The sequence below is a fragment of the Rutidosis leptorrhynchoides genome, chromosome 5, assembly GCF_046630445.1.
Source record: "Rutidosis leptorrhynchoides isolate AG116_Rl617_1_P2 chromosome 5, CSIRO_AGI_Rlap_v1, whole genome shotgun sequence".
NCBI lineage: Eukaryota > Viridiplantae > Streptophyta > Magnoliopsida > Asterales > Asteraceae > Rutidosis > Rutidosis leptorrhynchoides.
In genome coordinates, this window is record NC_092337.1 from 38,801,357 (window position 1) to 38,821,544 (window position 20,188).

The window sequence follows — 20,188 nt, forward strand, 5'->3', positions numbered from 1 at the left end:
GAATTGCAAATTGATGAACTTGAAACTTGAAATGAACCTTTATTGATCACTTGACGGGATTTCGGTTATTGTATATGATGTTTTTGCTTGATGAAAAGTGCTTAGATGTGTTCCTTGTCGAAAGAGCTTTCCGATGATATAAAATACTTGTTCTAATTGTTAGCGGATCATAAAATGTGATTGTTTGATATTTGGTTCGTGCACTTAGAAAATGCAGCAAACGGGGCCTGGAGACCAACCAGGACGCCGTCCAAAAACTCAGGACGCCGTCCCACTTTTAAAACCTGGACGCCGTCTAGGAACTCAGGACGCCGTCCCACTCTTCAAAACAGGACGCCGTCCAGATATCTGGGACGCCGTCCCAATAGCCTAAAACTGGCTGTTTGCTTAGCCATTTGACGAAAAATGTTTGGGATGTCCTAGACCTCCATTTCACATGATAATTGTTCTAACATGCTTATATATGATTAAAAACCTTAGAAAAATAGTTCGAGACCCGACCCGAACATGTTGACTTTTCCGTTGACCTTGACCCGACCAAGTTTGACTTTTTGCCGAACTTAATCAAATGCTTATGCAATCCTTCTAATATGATTCTTTACTTGTATCTTGCATGAAACTTGACAATTTGATTCACATGCTACTTAATCGAGTCGTAACGAGCCATAGGACTAATTGAACAACTTTGACCGATTGTGTTTACCGTTATTGATATAACCTATATGTTTAGGTCAAGACTAGCTTTGTCTTTGCACGCGTTTACTTGTCGAAGTACTTTATTAACTCTTGCACTCAAGGTGAGATCATAGTCCCACTTTTTCAATCACTTTTATTCTTTACATCGTGGGCTGAGAAACACATACATTTCATATTTATTTATTTTTCATGCTTTTACATTGTGAACAAATACGAATACAAAGATGCATACGAGTTTGAACAAAAGTCCTCAATCCAATTATCATTAGTTCCACTTGCAGGGTGTAAGTGTAAGCGTGTAATTATGTTGTGTGGCCATACGGGTTTAACAAACCCTCATTCAGACGGTTCGCTACCGTTAGTGAATGAAATATAATTTCAACAATGTATAGTGTAAGTTCTAACACTAAATTCAAAATTCAGAGGGAAGATTCGGTTAAGCCTTGATAATTGGGTGCTCGTGATACAAATACTATTTTGGAATGTGAACGATTCTGGTTGAACAATTCTTAAAGAACCTTGTGGTTCAATACAATTTACTTGCTAAACCTATGATTTCACCAACGTTTTCGTTGACAGATTTCTATGTTTTTCTCAGGTCTTGCACGATATGTGATACATGCTTCCGCTCATTATTTGATACTTGCTTTGGATGTCGAGTATACATGCTTTTCAGGGAGCGTCTTTTGACTTTACTTTAAACCGTGTCGCCTAGATTTCATTTGTACTTATAACCTTGTAACTTAACTTTTGGTTGAACAATTCTTGTAAACTTTGAAACAATCTTTATTTTGAAATGAAGGCGACATATTTTGGTCAAACGTTATCTTAAACACTTATAATCAGGTAATGGGACCCACGTAGCCGACGCCGTCACTTGACGATTTGTCGGGGTCGCTACATATAACACATATAAATTTGAATCTAATGTCATTTCATTAAACGCGCTTTTAAATCACAAAGATGCGCCGCCAAATGGAGTACCATTTGGCGGCACATCACCTTTGGTTTCAGTTTGTGCTGAAATTCTCCAGATCACCCAAAGAAGACCCTAACATCAAGAATCTCGGAAAGTGTCTTGCCATTCGAGCTCTTCAGGATACCGAAAAAGACATTTTACTCATTTTTAATGTTCCCTTTGAACGTTTTCAATTTATATCGTATTTTTAGTTTTGTGTACGCCTGACTTAGCATGGTATATATAGTTTTAAGGCCTATTATTTCACTCGCAATGTAATTATGAATAAGGCACATAATTTCGAATCTAATGTCACTTCATTAAACATGTTTTTTAAATCATTAATATGCGCCGCCAGATGGAGTAGCATTTGACGGCGCATAACCTTCGGTTTCAGATTGTGCTGAAATTCTCAATATCACCCTAAAACGAACGAACGAGCAAGACTCTCTGAACGTGCTTGCCATTCGAGGTCGTATAGATTCCAAAAAAGACATCTTTCCTTGCAAAGTTGCAACACACACCAAACACCACCGACGGTTCGTGGTGCTTGGTGTTTTGTGTCATTGGCCAAATGTTAAATCTATAGTATCTTTTGACTCGTAGCTCCGATTTAGTCAATGTTTTTTTTAAATCGTATATTTTTTCGAGATCTATCCGTTGGCAAACTGCTATAGGCGGTTTGTCCCCAATATTTTTCAAAATGAGACCTCTAAAGCCTTCAATTTTGCCTTTTTGACGCTCTTTTGATCGTTTTCAATTTCTTGCGTGTTATTCCTTTTGTGTATGCTTGACTTTGCATGGTACATATAGTGTTATGGCTTATTATTTCTCTCAAAATTTAATTATGTATAACACATATAATTTTGAATCTAATGTCACTTCATTAAACGCGCTTTTTAAATCACAAAGATGCGACGCCACATGGAGTAAAATTTGGTGGCACATCACCTTTGCTTTCAGTTTGTGCTAAAATTCTCCAGATCACCCAAAGAAGACCCTAACATCAAGAATCTCGGAAAGTGTCTTGCCATTCGAGCTCTTCAGGATACTGAAAAAAGACATTTTACTCATTTTTAATGTTCTCATTGAACGTTTTCAATTTATATCGTATTTTTAGTTTTGTGTACGCATGACTTAGCATGGTATATATAGTTTTAAGGCCTATTATTTCACTCGCAATGTAATTATGTATAACGCACATAATTTCGAATCTAATGTCACTTCATTAAATATGCTTTTTAAATCATTAATATGCGCCGCCAGATGGAGTAGCATTTGGTATCCTCATAACAGTCGGTTTTAGATTGTGCTGAAATTCTCAAGATCACCCTAAAACGGCATAACGAGCAAGACTCTCTGAATGTGCTTGCCATTCGAGGTCATATAGATTCCAAAAAGGACATCTTTCCTTGCAAAGTTGTAACACACACCAAACACCACCGACGGTTCGTGGTGCTTGGTGTTTTGTGTCATTGGCCAAATGTTAAATCAATCGTATCTTTTCACTCGTAGCTCCGATTTAGTCACTTTTTTTTTTAAATCGTGTATTTTTTTGAGATCTATCCATTGGTAAACGGCGTACCCAATATTTATCAAAACGAGACCTCTAAAGCCTTCAATTTTGCCTTTTTGAAGCTCTTTTGACCGTATTCAATTTCTTTCGTATTATTCCTTTTGTGTATGCATGACTTTGCATGGTACATATAGTTTTAAGGCCTATTATTTCTCTTAAAATGTAATTATGTATAACACATATAATTTTGAATCTAATGTCACTTCATTAAACACGCTTTTTAAATCACAAAGATGCGCTGCCAAATGGAGTAACATTTGGTGGCACATCACCTTTGGTTTCAGTTTGTGCTGAAATTCTCCAGATCACCCAAAGAAGACCCTAGCATCAAGAATCTCGGAAAGTGTCTTGCCATTCGAGCTCTTCAGGATACCGAAAAAAGACATTTTACTCATTTTTAATGTTCTCTTTGAACATTTTCAATTTATATCGTATTTTTACTTTTGTGTACGAATGACTTAGCATGGTATATATAGTTTTAAGGCCTATTATTTCACTCGCAATGTAATTATGTATAACGCACATAATTTCGAATCTAATGTCACTTCATTAATCTTGTTTTTAAATCATTAATATGCGCCGCCAGAAGGAGTAGCATTTGGCGGCGCATAACCTTCAGTTTCAGATTGTGCTGAAATTCTCAAGATCACCCTAAAATGGACGAACGAGCAAGACTCTCTGAACGTGCTAGCCATTCGAGGTCGTATAGATTCCAAAAAAGACATATTTCCTTGCAAAGTTGCAACACACACCAAACACCACCGACGGTTCGTGGTGCTTGGTATTTTGTGTCATTGGCCAAATGTTAAATCTATCGTATCTTTTGACTCGTAGCTCCGATTTAGTCACTGTTTTTTTAAATCGTATATTTTTTCGAGATCTATCCGTTGGCAAACTGCCATAGGCGGTTTGTCCCCAATATTTTTAAAAACGAGACCTCTAAAGCCTTCAATTTTGCCTTTTTGACGCTCTTTTGACCGTTTTCAATTTCTTTCGTATTATTCCTTTTATGTATGCTTGACTTTGCATGGTACATATAGTTTTAAGGCCTATTATTTCTCTCAAAATAAAATTATGTATAACACATATAATTTTGAATCTAATGTCACTTCATTAAACGCGCTTTTTAAATCAGAAAGATGCGCTGCCAAATGGAGTAACATTTGGCGGCACATCAACTTTGGTTTCAGTTTGTACTGAAATTCTCTAGATCACCCAAAGAAGACACTAACATCAAGAATCTCGAAAAGTATCTTGCCATTCGAGCTCGACAGGATACCGTAAAAAGACATTTTACTCATTTTTAATGTTCTCTTTGAACGTTTTCAATTTATATCGTATTTTTAGTTTTGTATATGCATGACTTAGCATGGTATATATAGTTTTAAGGCCAATTATTTCACTCGCATTGTAATTATATATAACGCACATAATTTTGAATCTAATGTCACTTCATTAAACATGCTTTTTAAATCATTAATATGCGTCGCCAGATGGAGTAGCATTTGGCGGCGCATAACCTTCGATTTCAGATTGTGCTGAAATTCTCAAGATCACCCTAAAACGGATGAACAACCAAGACTCTCTGAACGTGCTTGCCATTCGAGGTCGTATAGATTCCAAAAAAGACATCTTTCCTTGCAAAGTTGCAACCCACACCAAACACCACCGACGGTTCGTGGTGCTTGGAGTTTTGTGTCTTTGGCTAAAATGTTAGATCTATTGTATCATTTGACTCGTAGCTCCGATTTAGTCACTGTTTTTTAAATCGTGTATTTTTTCGAGATCTATCCATTGGCAAACTGCCGTAGGCGGTTTGTCCCAAGTATTTTTCAAAACGATACCTCTAAAGACTTCAATTTTGCCTTTTTTGATGCTCTTTTGACCGTTTTCAATTCTTTTCATATTATTCCTTTTGTGTATGCATGACTTTACATGGCACATATAGTTTTAAGGTCTGTTATTTCACTCACAATGTAATTATGTTTAACACATATAATTTTGAATATAATGTCATTTCATTAAACACGCTTTTTAAATCACAAAGATGCGCCGCCAAATGGAGTAACATTTGGCAGCACATCACCTTTGGTTTCAGTTTGTGTTGAAATTCTCTAGATCAGCCAAAGAAGACCCTAACATCAAGAATCTCGGAAAGTGTCTTGCCATTCGAGCTCGTCAGGATACCGGAAAAAGACATTTTACTCATTTTTAATGTTCTTTTTGAAAGTTTTTAATTTATATCTTATTTTTAGTTTTGTGTACGCATGACTTAACATGGTATATATAGTTTTAAGGCCTATTATTTCATTCGCAATGTAATTATGTATAACGCACATAATTTCGAATCTAATGTCACTTCATTAATCATGCTTTTTAAATCATTAATATGCGCCGCCAGATGGAGTAGCATTTGGCGGCGCATACCCTTCGGTTTCAGATTGTGCTGAAATTCTCAAGATCAACCTAAAACGGTCGAACAAGCAAAACTCTCTGAACGTGCTTGCCATTTGAGGTTGTATAGATTCCAAAAAAGACATCTTTCCTTGCAAAGTTGCAACACACACCAAACACCACCGACGGTTCGTGGTGCTTGGTGTCTTGTGTCATTGTCCAAATGTTAGATCTATCGTATCTTTTGACTCGTAGCTCCGATTTAGTCACTGTTTTTTAAATCGTGTATGTTTTCGTGATATATCCGATGGCAAACTGCCATAGGCGGTTTGTCCCCAATAATTTTCAAAATGAGAGCTCTAAAGCCATCAATTTTGCCTTTTTGACACTCTTTTGACCGTTTTCAATTCCTTTCGTATTATTCCTTTTGTATATGCATGACTTTGCATGGTACATATAGTTTTAAGGCCTATTATTTCTCTCAAAATGTAATTATGTATAACACATATAATTTTGAATCTAATGTCACTTCATTAAACGCGCTTTTTAAATCACAAAGATGTGCCGCTAAATGGAGTAACATTTGGCGGCACATCACCTTTGGTTTTAGTTTGTGCTGAAATTCTCTAGATCACCCAAATAAGACCCTAACATCAAGAATCTCGGAAAGTGTCTTGCCATTCGAGCTCGTCAGGATACCAGAAAAAGACATTTACTCATTTTTAATGTTCTCTTTGAACGTTTTCAATTTATATCGTATTTTTAGTTTTGTGTACGCATGACTTAGCATGGTATATATAGTTTTAAGGCCTATTATTTCACTCGCAATGTAATTATGTATAACGCACATAATTTCGAATCTAATGTCACTTGATTAAACATGCATTTTAAATCATTAATATGCCCCGCCAAATGAAGTAGCATTTGGCGGCGCATAACCTTCGGTTTCAGATTGTGCTGAAATTCTCAAGATCACCCTAAAATGGTCGAACGAGCAAGACTCTTTGAACGTGCTTGCTATTCGAGGTCGTATAGATTTCAAAAAGACATCTTTCCTTGCAAAGTTGCAACACACACCAAACACCACCGACGGTTCGTGGTGCTTGGTGTTTTGTGTCATTGACCAAATGTTAGATCTATCGTATCTTTTGACTCGTAGCTCCGATTTAGTAACTTTTTTTTTAAATCTTGTATTTTTTCGAGATCTATCCATTGGCAAACTTCCATAATCGGTTTGTCCCAAATATTTTTCAAAACGTGACCTTTAAAGCCTTCAATTTTGCCTTTTTTGACGCTCTTTTGATCGTTTTCAATTCCTTTCATATTATTCCTTTTGTGTACGCATGACTTTGTACAGTACATATAGTTTTAAAGCCTATTATTTCACTCACAATGTAATTATGTATAACACTTATTATTTTGAATCTAATGTCACTTCATTAAACACGCTTTTTAAATCACAAAGATGCGCCGCCAAATGGAGTAACATTTGGCGGCACATCACCTTTGGTTTCAGTTTGTACTGAAATTCTCCAGATCACCCTAAGAAGACCCTAACATCAAGAATCTCAGAAAGTGTCTTGCCATTCGAGCTCGTCAGGATACCGAAAAAAGACATTTTACTCATTTTTAATGTTCTCTATGAACGTTTTTGAAAGGACCCATCCAAATCCATCTGGACGAATACAATACATTTGGTTACATCGCGAGGTACTTGACCTCTATATGATACATTTTGCAAAATTGCTTTCTTTTTTAAAAGACAATCTTTCATTACATCGAAAGTTGACGGCATGCATACCATTTCATAATATATCCAACTATAATTGACTTAATAATAATCTTTATGAACTCAACGACTCGAATGCAACGTCTTTTGAAATATGTCATGAATGACTCCAAGTAATATCTCTAAAATGAGCAAATGCACAGCGGAAGATTTCTTTCATACCTGAGAATAAACATGCTTTCAAGTGTCAACCAAAAGGTTGGTGAGTTCATAGGTTTATCGTAATCAATCATTTCCATATTTTAATAGACCACAAGATTTCATATTTTATTTTCTCATAAACTTAATCTCATATCAGGCATTTCGCAAACTGCATAGAGATAAAAATTCATTCATATGGTGAACACCTGGTAACCGACCTTAACTAGATGCATATAAAATATCCCCATCATTCCGGGACTCTCATCAGACATGATAAATTCGAAGTACTAAAGCATCCGTAACCTGGATAGGGCTCGTTGGGCCCGATAGATCTATCTTTAGGATTCGCGTCAATTAGGGTTTCTGTTCCCTAATTCTTAGATTACCAGACTAAAAAGAGGCATATTCGATTTGATAATCCAACCATAGAATGTAGTTTCGATTACTTGTGTCTATTTCGTAAAACATTTATAAAAGCAGCGCATGTATTCTCAGTCCCAAAAATATATTGCAAAAGCATTTAAAAAGGGAGCAAATGAAACTCACAATACAATATTTTGTAGTAAAAATATGCATACGACGGAACTGAACAATGTAAGGTTGACCCCGGATTCACGAACCTATATCAACTATATATATTAACAGATTATAATATTAATCAACTAAGTTTATATCATTTTTAACTAATATCCTTATATATATTCATATTAATACTTATAATATGTTATAATATGTACATGATATATAATTTAATTAATGTTATCTTACTATTAATGATATTATATTACAAAAAAATGATATTTATGTGATATTAGTATATTTATGTGACAAATATATTTTAATATAAATTTCTTTTGTTTGCAAAATAATAGTTATAATAATACTAGAATAACGATAATAATAGTAATAATAATAATAATAATATTAATGCAAATTTTAAAAATGATAATTTTAATAACAATACTTTTGTTAATAATAATAATTTGAAAAAATGATAATTATTATGATAATACTAATAATAATATTAATAATACTGCTAATAATAATACTAATACTTATGATAATAATAATAAAAATAATAATGATAAGAATAATAGGTAAATAAATAAATAACTACCTCAAAGAAGTAGTCCTAAAAAAATGCCCAAGCCCGGGTTGGAACCCGCGACCTCCCGCTAACCCGTTAAACCCTTAAACCGTCTGCTCTGCTGCTGTCTTTCTGTTTTAATTTATCACTTAAATTTATTTAAGCCTATTTCTGTTTTCTTCATCAGATCATCCTCAACATTCTTCGACCCAATATGAAGTATATGTTGGATCTCGGCCCAACCACTCGGTTCCAAGCCTACTAATTCGATTTCAAGCCCATTTAACAATAATCGGCCCAAGGGTAAATCCTAAGCATGCAGCCCACTCGATTTAAGTCCAATACATAACTTGGGTTTGTGGTACAGTTCGAAGAAAAGAGAAAAAAATAAACGCAGGAAGAGGAATAACGATACCCTTCATTATCTTCCCGTAATCATCGCTATCCATCATTGTTTTTATATCGTTATATCATCATCGATATTATCATCTTCCTAGTCATCATCTTCTTCGTTTCACTACATGACAATCTTAAACTTAAATCATCATCTATCTCACCATCCTAATCATCATCATTATAAATCACGAGTAGGTTTTGTTGAGTCGACAAAACATGTAACCCATCATGATTTTTCCTAACTCTGACTTTATAAAGTCAACAAAAAAAATGCGTTTTATGTTCTTCCTTCCCTTCGTGTTTCTTTACTGCATTCATACTCCTTTGCATCTTTCATTGCTTCACCAGACCCGGTCCACAATAACCGTGGTTTCCACTTGTCTAACACTGTGAGCCGATTGATAAAAACCGGAAACAATCCCCTGGCCTAATGGAATCCCACGGTACATAATATTAAAACTCGATTCTTTATATTTAATCCCAACTTTATTAGGATATAGTACGCTACACTCTTTTTTTTTTTTCTTTGCTCTATTTGTCGACAATATCAACCCCACACAGGGACCGCCCAACTTACCTCCCATGAGTTGATGGCCCCAAAAACCAAAATTTACACCTCAAACTAAAATTAATCTACCACCTATTACTTTGTCAAACGTACAGGAGTATATGATATATGATGGCTAAATAAAGTGTAGGCCCAAGTAACTATCAAAGTCACATATCTACTTGATTAACAAAAACTGGTTCACTTTCCTTCTTGTTTCCTTACGTTAAAAAAACAAAAGTAGTAACATTAAACAATTCAACAAGTGGGGTTTGTTCATACATCTCACGGTTCATTATCACCATCTTCTTTTGCATATCACGATAATCACCAATTGTTATCATCGTGACTGCTCAAACAGAAAGCTGAAGTATAGTAGTTGCAGATCGATCATTTCATATTCTCTCTTCATCTTGTCCTCATCGAATATATCATCGTTTTCACATTATTATTACAAAGCATCATCATAGAATTAACATTTATTATTCATCATCTCTTAAATGGGTTTTTGAAAATTTTGTTTTGAGATGGACTGAAACAGAAATATAAGAGATCGAGTGGCAGCAAGGTGTAGGAGAGATAGGTATGTGGTTGTGATATTGTTCACTTGAAACATAAATAGTCGCTGCCATATAAAAAATAAAAGAGAGAGAAAAGAGAGATGGAGGTGGTGTTTGGTTACGGTTTAGATGGTAGAGATGGAGTTCTTGAGGTGGTTCACAATTGTGAGGTGAAAGATGGTGATGTATTACGGTGGTGATGGAGAAGAAGAAAGAAAGAATTAAGTTGGTGGTGGTGATTGAATTGAAGTAAGCCGATGGTTTTTGGTTACAAGGTTTAAGAAAGAGAATACGAGTGAGATAGAGAGAGAGGGAGGATATTGTCGTGGTGGTGGAAGGTAGCAGTTGGTGATGTTGGTTGCCGGCTGAGGTGGTGGCGGTTTAGATGTTTGAAGTGGTAGAGTTTATGTGTTGATGTTTTATGCATATGTATATGTTTTGAATTCATTTTGTAAACGATAGTAGCACTCGTTCATCATTCGATGGTTAAATAAGCAAGTTTAATTCAAACTTATGTGATTTCAAAAAATAAACAGTGATCCGAAAATGAGTGATATAAATTATAGGTTTATTAGAAATGTATTTAGGAGCTATTTGTTAAATTTTAACACTTTTATATACCACTGATTAACAACGGAGTATGAATTAATATCCGTGGAAAACTGTCAGCAGACTCACACGTTTTTAATTAATTTGATTCTTATATTAATGTTTTCATGTGATTCATAATATCTACATCTATCTATCTCTTATATATATATATATACAAAACATTACCAAATATAGATATTCAATATACTTTATATATATTTATTTTAATGATAAATTTTATTATTACTTATATCATTTTATTTTACAAAATTAATGCTAATAATTATATAATATAATATTTCAAATTATATTAAAATATACATACATACTTATTTATTTACAAATAATTGTTCGTGAATCGTCGGGAGTGATCGAAAGATAAATGAATATATGAAAGTAGTAAAAACAATTTTGTCACTCAGGATAACAGACTTTGCTATCGTGTCAAAATATTAAATCGTATTGAGAGTTTGGTTTAAATTTAGTCGAAATTTTTCAGGTCGTCATAGTACCTACCCGTTAAAGAAATTTTGTCCCGAAATTTGATCGAGATCGTCATGGCTAACAATAAGAATGTTTTTCCTGACAAATATGAGTTGATAAATATAGTTTTATCACTGTTGGGTAATATGATTAAGACAATTCGATTATTCGAAGCGTACGAGTGAAGCTGTCACAAAAGAGTAGAATGTGAAAATAAATTTTTATCTTAACTTCTGATGTAGTCACGGTTGAATTTCAGAATTCAAGGAATTTAATGAAAATCTTTGAAATCTAAATAAGATATGATTCATCGGGATTTAAGGAAATTAAAATCTCTTTAATTAAATGCGATCGTCTGCCTCGATTGCTCTGTCCGATATTTTCACTATAAATTAACCACTACCGTTTCATTATTCTCACCATTCCTATACTTTCTTCCTTAATCTATACTTCTAAATATTGTAACAATGCTTAACCCAGTTCTGATCCTTGTCCTTATCCTGACTGTCACATCAATCATTCTCCTTTTCCAACTTCCACAGAAGGATTCTGTTAACTTCTACTATTATCTTGGGGTTATAATGTTTTTCATTCTTCCTTGTATTTATGTTGCTATACACATTGATATACACGGTTTGTGATTTCGGTGTTGTTGCTGGGCTTTATATTTTCCCTTATATTTTGGAGCTCCATGCTCTCGTTTTCTCTTCCCGATTTTAAGTCAAGCGATAATGATCCAGAATTCGTAGATATGAAGTTTCGAAAGAACATGACTGATGTTCTAAGAGAGAGATTGTAATAACACGATCTTGATTGGTTGAATTACCAGAATTCAAGAGAAAAGATAGAACTATCAGGAAGATATGTTCTTTGATATGTTTGACGATTAGATAGAATGTAATAGTCGTGTGACATGGCACATGATGATGTTATGGTATGTGAATCATCACGTTCCATTAGAAACTCAACATGACTTACTGTAATATAATTACGTTGATGAAGTGTCATTATATTATACTAACTCATGCTTCAGTCCCCAACATTACTTCAAAAACATTCATAATTTATACTCGAAGGTTTACAGAATATATAACTAAACAGTTTTCTTTCTGATATAACACGGGTATTACGAAGAGATAAATGATTTCAGATAAGAATAGCTATGAAAATATCTTTAGAAATATCGAGGATATTTATATAAAAGATACGATGATATCTTAGAATTTCTAATATCGATGGATGATGAAGAAAATTTGTCCGCAAGAGTTTAGAGTCAGGAGCAAGGTATTCGTTAATGACTTCAGCAGATACTGAATCATTTGAATTCTTTAAAGGTAGGTTTACTCTTTGTGATATGTCCACGGCCTCCTTCATGATTTGCTCAATTCGTTTTCCAGTTCCAAATTTTCTGAGCTTTGCCAACATACTATTCTTTATCATCAAACTTCTGACGATTAAGGTCGTTTACAGTTGTCCATAGTTTCTGCTGCTTCATTCAGCTTTTTCAAAATTTGGAGCATTAATTCGTAGACTGGGTGCTTTTCAGAATTTCAAAATGAAAGATCATAATTCTAAGGGTTAAATGTTATATATATATATATATATATATATATATATATATATATATATATATATATATATATATATATATATATATATATATATATACATATAACTGTTGATGTAGACATGCTGCGAGATTTCAAAATACTGATTGCTAATCCCGGTAATTGATGTGCTATTTCTTGTTATAAGATGTGGATGAGTATATGATAGGGTTTTAATGTACGAGTATAATGGTTCTTCGGAGTGACTTAACTAATGAGTAATGAAGTTGCTGGTAAGTTTACTGCTGATGTGTTGGGATATAAACGGTTCTCCGGTAATGATGACGAAAGGCAAACTTATATATCAAGGTTATAGTAAGGCTAATCTGAATGAAAGTCGAAGTTGACTTGCTGGAGCTGTGACAAAATTAGCTAATTTGAAAAGGAATTGCAAAGTTATTTTCGGTAATAACAACGCCAAGGAAGCTAGCACAGATACGTGTTAATCGTTTACCCAGGTTCTGATAGTTTTCAGGTGCATAACTATATGCATCAATATTTTCTTCCGTAGATGAAGTGCGTTTGGTTTATCCTCTCGATTGAGGTGTTTTCAAGAATCATGAAAGGTTTGAACGTAGATTGTAATCGTCAAGAAACAGATGAGGTTTAAGATGAAATCAAGTGGCAACTTGAAGAATTGTTTAGTTTCATATGTTATAATCAATATTTTAATTCATTTTAATTGTCCAATGTTGGTAGTCAACAGTTAGCAATTCAATAATTCATATATAGTTTAATATATAATATTCAAATTAATTAATACGTATCGTGACCCATTGTATACATGTCTCAGACTCGATCACAACTCAAAGTATAAATATTATTTTAGAATCAACCTCAACCCTGTATAGCTAACTCGATCATTACCGCATATAGAGTGTCTATTGTTATTCCAAATAATATATATAGATGCGTCGATATGATATGTCAAAACCTTGTATACGTATCCCGATATTTAAAGTGCGTAAAATAAATAACATAAATTAAATGACGATAAATAAAATTGCGAGAATTAAATTACGATAAATAAATTGCGATAATTAAATTGCGATAATTAAACTGTAATAGGGAATTAGCAGTTAGCTAGGAACAGTTAGCTAGGATTTTGTTAGCGTGGATTCTTAACAAAATTTCTCATAGTTAATTTGTTTGTTTCTAACAAATTTTATTTTGTCCAATGTTTTCTTCATTATGCCACTTGTTGGATTCTGATAAGTTAAAATCCATGTATGAAATTGAATGAAAGTGGTTATTCTGCGGTGAACGGATACGTATATCTGTGAATGTAAATAGAATAGTAAATGACTATTGAATTAGATTCGAAGAATGTACAGTGTAACTTATTAACGTGAAATCTAAATATTCCTCGAGTATTACCTACCCGTTAAAATATTTTCACCATTAACACTTTGTACAGAAGAATTTTTAATTACCATTTTTATGAAAATATATGTACATATATATTTTCTTCAAATGTAATCATGAATTTAATGAGTTAATATGATATTAATCTCATTTGCTTTTCGGTTTGAGCTAGAATAAGTAACCTCTAAAACTTTTAGAAACCACATATTCTTCGCAGAATATTTCTTCAATGAAGTTATGGATCAATACTTCATCGTTAACTATTAGGAATCACATATTCTTCGCAGAATATTTCTTCAATGAAGTTATGGACCAATACTTCATCGTTCATTGTTGTTGGTACTCCTTGGTATCTATAGTGCGTATGATGTTAATGTTCGAGGTATAGATTGTGATGTCGAGACGTGTGATGCGGATGTTGCTGTTGGTGGTGGTGATGGTACTGTTGGTGTTGTTGATGGTAGTACTGCTGCTGTCAGTGCTGTTACTAGTGCTTGTAACCTTTGCACCATATTCTCCAAAGTCACTACTCGAGCGCGAAGCTCGTTGACTTCTTCTATTATTTTGGGATGATTGTCGGTCTGAACGAGCGGATGAATAAGGTTTAGAACTGTGGATAGAATATAATCATGTCGAGCTACTCTGGAAATGAGAAAGAAAATAGTATCACGAACAAGTTCGCCGGTAAGTTCTTCAGGTTCTTCGCCAAGAGGTGAATTCGGTTGATAGAAAGGATCACCTTCTTCTTGTCTCCAATGATTAAGTAGGCTACAAACCCATCAGATGAATTGGGGATGGCTGATTGGTTGATTCATTCTGGTGACACTGCTTTCGGAGCTTAGGTGATACTCCATATCGAAATCCGAGGGACTTGAACTAGTTGCGAGTTCCATTTTGTACGGTTAGATAAAGGGTTTTCGGTATGAAATGATTTTCGGATATCAGATGATATTCTAATACATAGAATACCTAAATATAGTACAGAAGATCCCGTAGATTATGGAGAGAATTAAGGAAACGTGTCAGACAAAGCTTAATGTGATAGGATATGAATTTGTCTGTACACCGTCTATGCAATAATTGCAATAAGACGTGTTGAGACTGACAATGATAGGTAGATATTTTTTAACAAAGAACGGTAAGCAAAACTTTTGACATGCAGACCAGGTTCATGTCCAGACTTATTAATATAACCTAACAACTACTAGGTCGAAATCCAGACTCATTAATGCATCCTAACAACTACTAGTTAGACACACTAATGTAAGACCTAGTTGGCTACGACCACCGCTCTGATACCAACTGAAAGGACCCGACCTAATCCATCTGGACGAATACAATACATTTGGTTACATCGCGAGGTACTTGGCCTCTATATGATACATTTTGCAAACATTGCATTCGTTTTTAAAAGACAATCTTTCATTACATCGAAAGTTGACGGCATGCATACCATTTCATAATATATCTAACTATAATTGACTTAATAATAATCTTGATGAACTCAATGACTCGAATGCAATGTCTTTTGAAATATGCCATGAATGACTCCAAGTAATATCTCTAAAATGAGCAAATGCACAGCGGAAGATTTCTTTCATACCTGAGAATAAACATGCTTTCAAGTGTCAACCAAAAGGTTGGTGAGTTCATAGGTTTATCGTAATCAATCATTTCCATATTTTAATAGACCACAAGATTTCATATTTTATTTTCTCATAAAGTTAATCTCATATCAGGCATTTCGCAAACTGCATAGAGATAAAAATTCATTCATATGGTGAACACCTGGTAACCGACCTTAACTAGATGCATATAGAATATCCCCATCATTCCGGGACTCTCATCAGACATGATAAATTCGAAGTACTAAAACATCCGTAACCCGGATGGGGCTCGTTAGGCCCGATAGATCTATCTTTAGGATTGTAGCGACCCCGAAAAATCGTCAAGTGACGGCGTCGGCTACGTGGGTCCCATTACCTGATTATAAGTCTTTAAGATAACGTTTGACCAAAATATGTCGCCTTCATTTCAAAATAAAGATTGTTTCAAAGTTTACAAGAATTGTTCAACCAAAAGTTAAGTTACAAGGTTATAAGTACAAATGAAATCTAGGCGACACGGTTTAAAGTAAAGTCAAAAGACGCTCCCTGAAAAGCATGTATACTCGACATCCAATGCAAGTATCAAATAATGAGCGGAAGCATGTATCACATATCGTGCAAGACCTGAGAAAAACATAGAAATCTGTCAACGAAAACGTTGGTGAAATCATAGGTTTAGCAAGTAAATTGTATTGAACCACAAGGTTCTTTAAGAATTGTTCAACCAGAATCGTTCACATTCCAAAATAGTATTTGTATCACGAGCACCCAATTATCAAGGCTTAACCGAATCTTCCCTCTGAATTTTGAATTTAGTGTTAGAACTTACACTATACATTGTTGAAATTATATTTCATTCACTAACGGTAGCGAACCGTCTGAATGAGGGTTTGTTAAACCCGTATGGCCACACAACATAATTACACGCTTACACTTACACCCTGCAAGTGGAACTAATGATAATTGGATTGAGGACTTTTGTTCAAACTCGTATGCATCTTTGTATTCGTATTTGTTCACAATGTAAAAGCATGAAAAGTAAATAAGTATGAAATGTATGTGTTTCTCAGCCCACGATGTAAAGAATAAAAGTGATTGAAAAAGTGGGACTATGATCTCACCTTGAGTGCAAGAGTTAATAAAGTACTTCGACAAGTAAACGCGTGCAAAGACAAAGCTAGTCTTGACCTAAACATATAGGTTATATCAATAACGGTAAACACAAAACGGTCAAAGATGTTCAATTAGTCCTATGGCTCGTTAAGACTCGATCATAATAGCATGTGAATCAAATTGTCATGTTTCATGCAAGGTACAAGTATAAAAACATGTTAGAACGATTACACAATTATTTGGTTAAGTTTGATTAAAAGTCAACTTGGTCGGGTCAAAGTCAACAGAAAAGTCAACGGGGTCGGGTTGGGTATCCGACAATTTTTCTAAGTTATATAATCATATATGAGCATGTTGGCCAAGTTTCATGTTAATCGGAGGTCCGTAGCATAGCAAACATTTTTATGTCAAATGACCAAAGTAAACAGCCCGTTTTAGTACAATGGGACGGCGTCCCAATTGGCTAGACGGCGTCCCGGTTTTAAGATTGGGACGGCGTCCCGAGAAGCTAGACGGCATCCCAGTTTTAAGTTTGGGACGGCGTCCCGAGAAGCTAGACGGCGTCCAGATCGTTTTCCAGGCCCTGTTTGCTGTATTTCCTAAGTGCACGAACCAAAACACAAACCAACACATTTCATGACCCGTAAACAATCAAGATATGTATCTTATATCATCGGAAAGCTCTTTCGACAAGGAACGCAACTAAGCACTTTTCATCAAGCAAAAACATCATATACTATAACCGAAATCCCGACAAGTGATCAATAGAGGTTTATTTTCAAGTTTCAAGTTTATCAATTGCAATTTAAGTTTCGGGAATCCAATTTATACATATGATATGCCGTTTTGAAGGTAATGAAACATGTAATACAACTAAACACTTATCAATAACATTAACAAGCATTCAACGCATCAAAAGTTCGTTTTAAGAGTTGTCAACCCTAACCAAAAGTTCACAAAATCAATAATCGCGTTTATGAAGTTTCTTTAATCAATCTATACATCAAAATGAAGCTAATGATGCTAGTAACACTTTTAAAACATGCACATTAACAATCTAATAACATTTGATCATCCAAAATCAAGGATTTAGCAAGTAATTTTCATAATGAACTAGTTACACCAAAAACAACAAATCGAGCATACAAATTACATACACGACATCACAATGAGCCATAGACACTAATTAACATACTTTTAAGTCAAGAACACAAATTTAAAGAAAACTAGTGTTTTAGAAATGTTACCCAAACGAGATGAGGTTGGTACCAAAATGAAGAGGATGAAGAGAGGATCACGAATATGTAATTTGTTTTGTTGTAAGCCTCCTAGATCGAATTTAGATGATGAATGATTGAATTGGGTGTTTGTGTGTGTGTTCTTGCTAGAGAGAAAGAGAGAGAGAGGGAGATGGTTGAATGGTGGTGATTGGGGTGGACTAGGTGACCTAGTCAACTAGTTTGCCCCGTGTCAATTTTAGTCCCTCGAGTTTGTAGTCGGGTGCGGAAAATACCTAAACGGAATATTTTAAAACGCGTATTAAAATCCGATAACGAGAATATTTAGAATGTTAGCTAACGGAGGTTACGAATCTAGATACGAGGAATATTATCTAAAAAGAAAAAAAAAAGACGGCGTTAAAAATAATTTAACGGAAAAATGCGGGATGTTACATTATCCACACCTCAAAAGAAATTTCGTCCCGAAATTTAGTTGGAAGTAGTAGTCGATATCTCTTACTCGAGACTTAGAGTAGTAACTCTACGAATGAGTGAAGGTACTTTCTTGGACATTCCACGAATCCGGATAGTCGGGGTGTTACGTTGTATTGAAGTTCGATTTCACGATCCATGATTTCAACCAGTTTTCCCATGAAGAGGAGTTTGTCATCAATAGTTGGTGCATCTAAAAGGATTGCACATTCCTGTTCCGCATGACACGTTTCTATGTTTGTTACACGAAATGTAGGGTAAACGGAAACTTAATTGAGTCGGAAGTTCTAAACGGTAGGAAGCGGTTCCAATACGCCCCAAGGTTTCAAAAGGTTCGATATTGCGGATATAGCCTTTCTCGATTTCCCAAAATGGATTACACCTTTCCAAGGTGTGGTTTCTCAATATTATGCGGTTACACACTGGGATTTGTGAGGTTTTCATCTAAGTTTGGTATAACTCTTCTGGCGACTACGGGTCATCTCGAGCCCTTCTCGGACTTGAACGATCTCAATTGTTGTTTCCTGATGTAGTTCAGATTTCGGTGTTTGTTTGCCACATGCGTTGGTCCAACGAATAGGGGTATGACATTTGCGGTCATATAGGGTTTCGGAAGTGCGGCGTTAGTACAAGAACGGTAACTATCGTAGTATGAGGGATCAACTAAAAGCGACCATGCAAGTTTGAAACATGTCTTTCGAAGACGTAAATCGTTCGTTTGTTCGGTTCGTCTGTTTGTGGGAGATACACGGTACATGTGTCTAAGCGGGTTCCCAAGGTCTCTTGTAACGCTAGAAGTGAAACGAGTATTTCGATACAGGATAAATGACGAAGATACACCGTGTTGGAATAGAATCTCTTAAGATATGTTTGAACAAGTCAGTTAGGGTTCGAAAAATGTTCGTTAGGACTATCCACCCTCGTGGCGAATACTAATGTAATATGAGGAGTTTATCTATCCATGGAGAAATGTTACAAGGAGTTTCCTTAAACGGAAATGCGAGCGATGAGGATAGGAGTGAAATGAGGACTTTGAATAGGATGAGCTTACATCTCGAGGTTGCCATAACGTGCCTCTAGTTGTCAAAAGTTGAAGTCTGAAAGAGAAACGAGGTAGTACACGTAGTTGTATAGTTCGGGGTTGAATAATAGTTGACCGATTATCAGAAACACAAGGGCGTTAAGTCAAAGAAGAGTGAAGTATCGTTGGATTGTGTGTTATCTTAAATTCCAGTAATATCAGACGGTAATGGTGAAATATCAGAGGTATGTAGTGTGGTACGTGATGACGAGAAAATTGATCGGATCCACAATTTAGTATTCGACTTCTTCGTGCAAAATAACGAATTTAACTAGAAATGTTGGTGTGAAGAATCACGCTCAAGATTCGGGCACGTAGAGGTTTATAGTTTTTCCTTAGTGAGTTAACGAGTTTAAAAGTCGTGTAACACGAGAAAAGTCAGAAATGAATCTTCGGTAATAACAGACGAGATCTAAGATTTTACGAATACAAGTCTGAGTGGGGAGAGTTTCCTGATTACATGTGGCTTGATTTCGAGATTGATT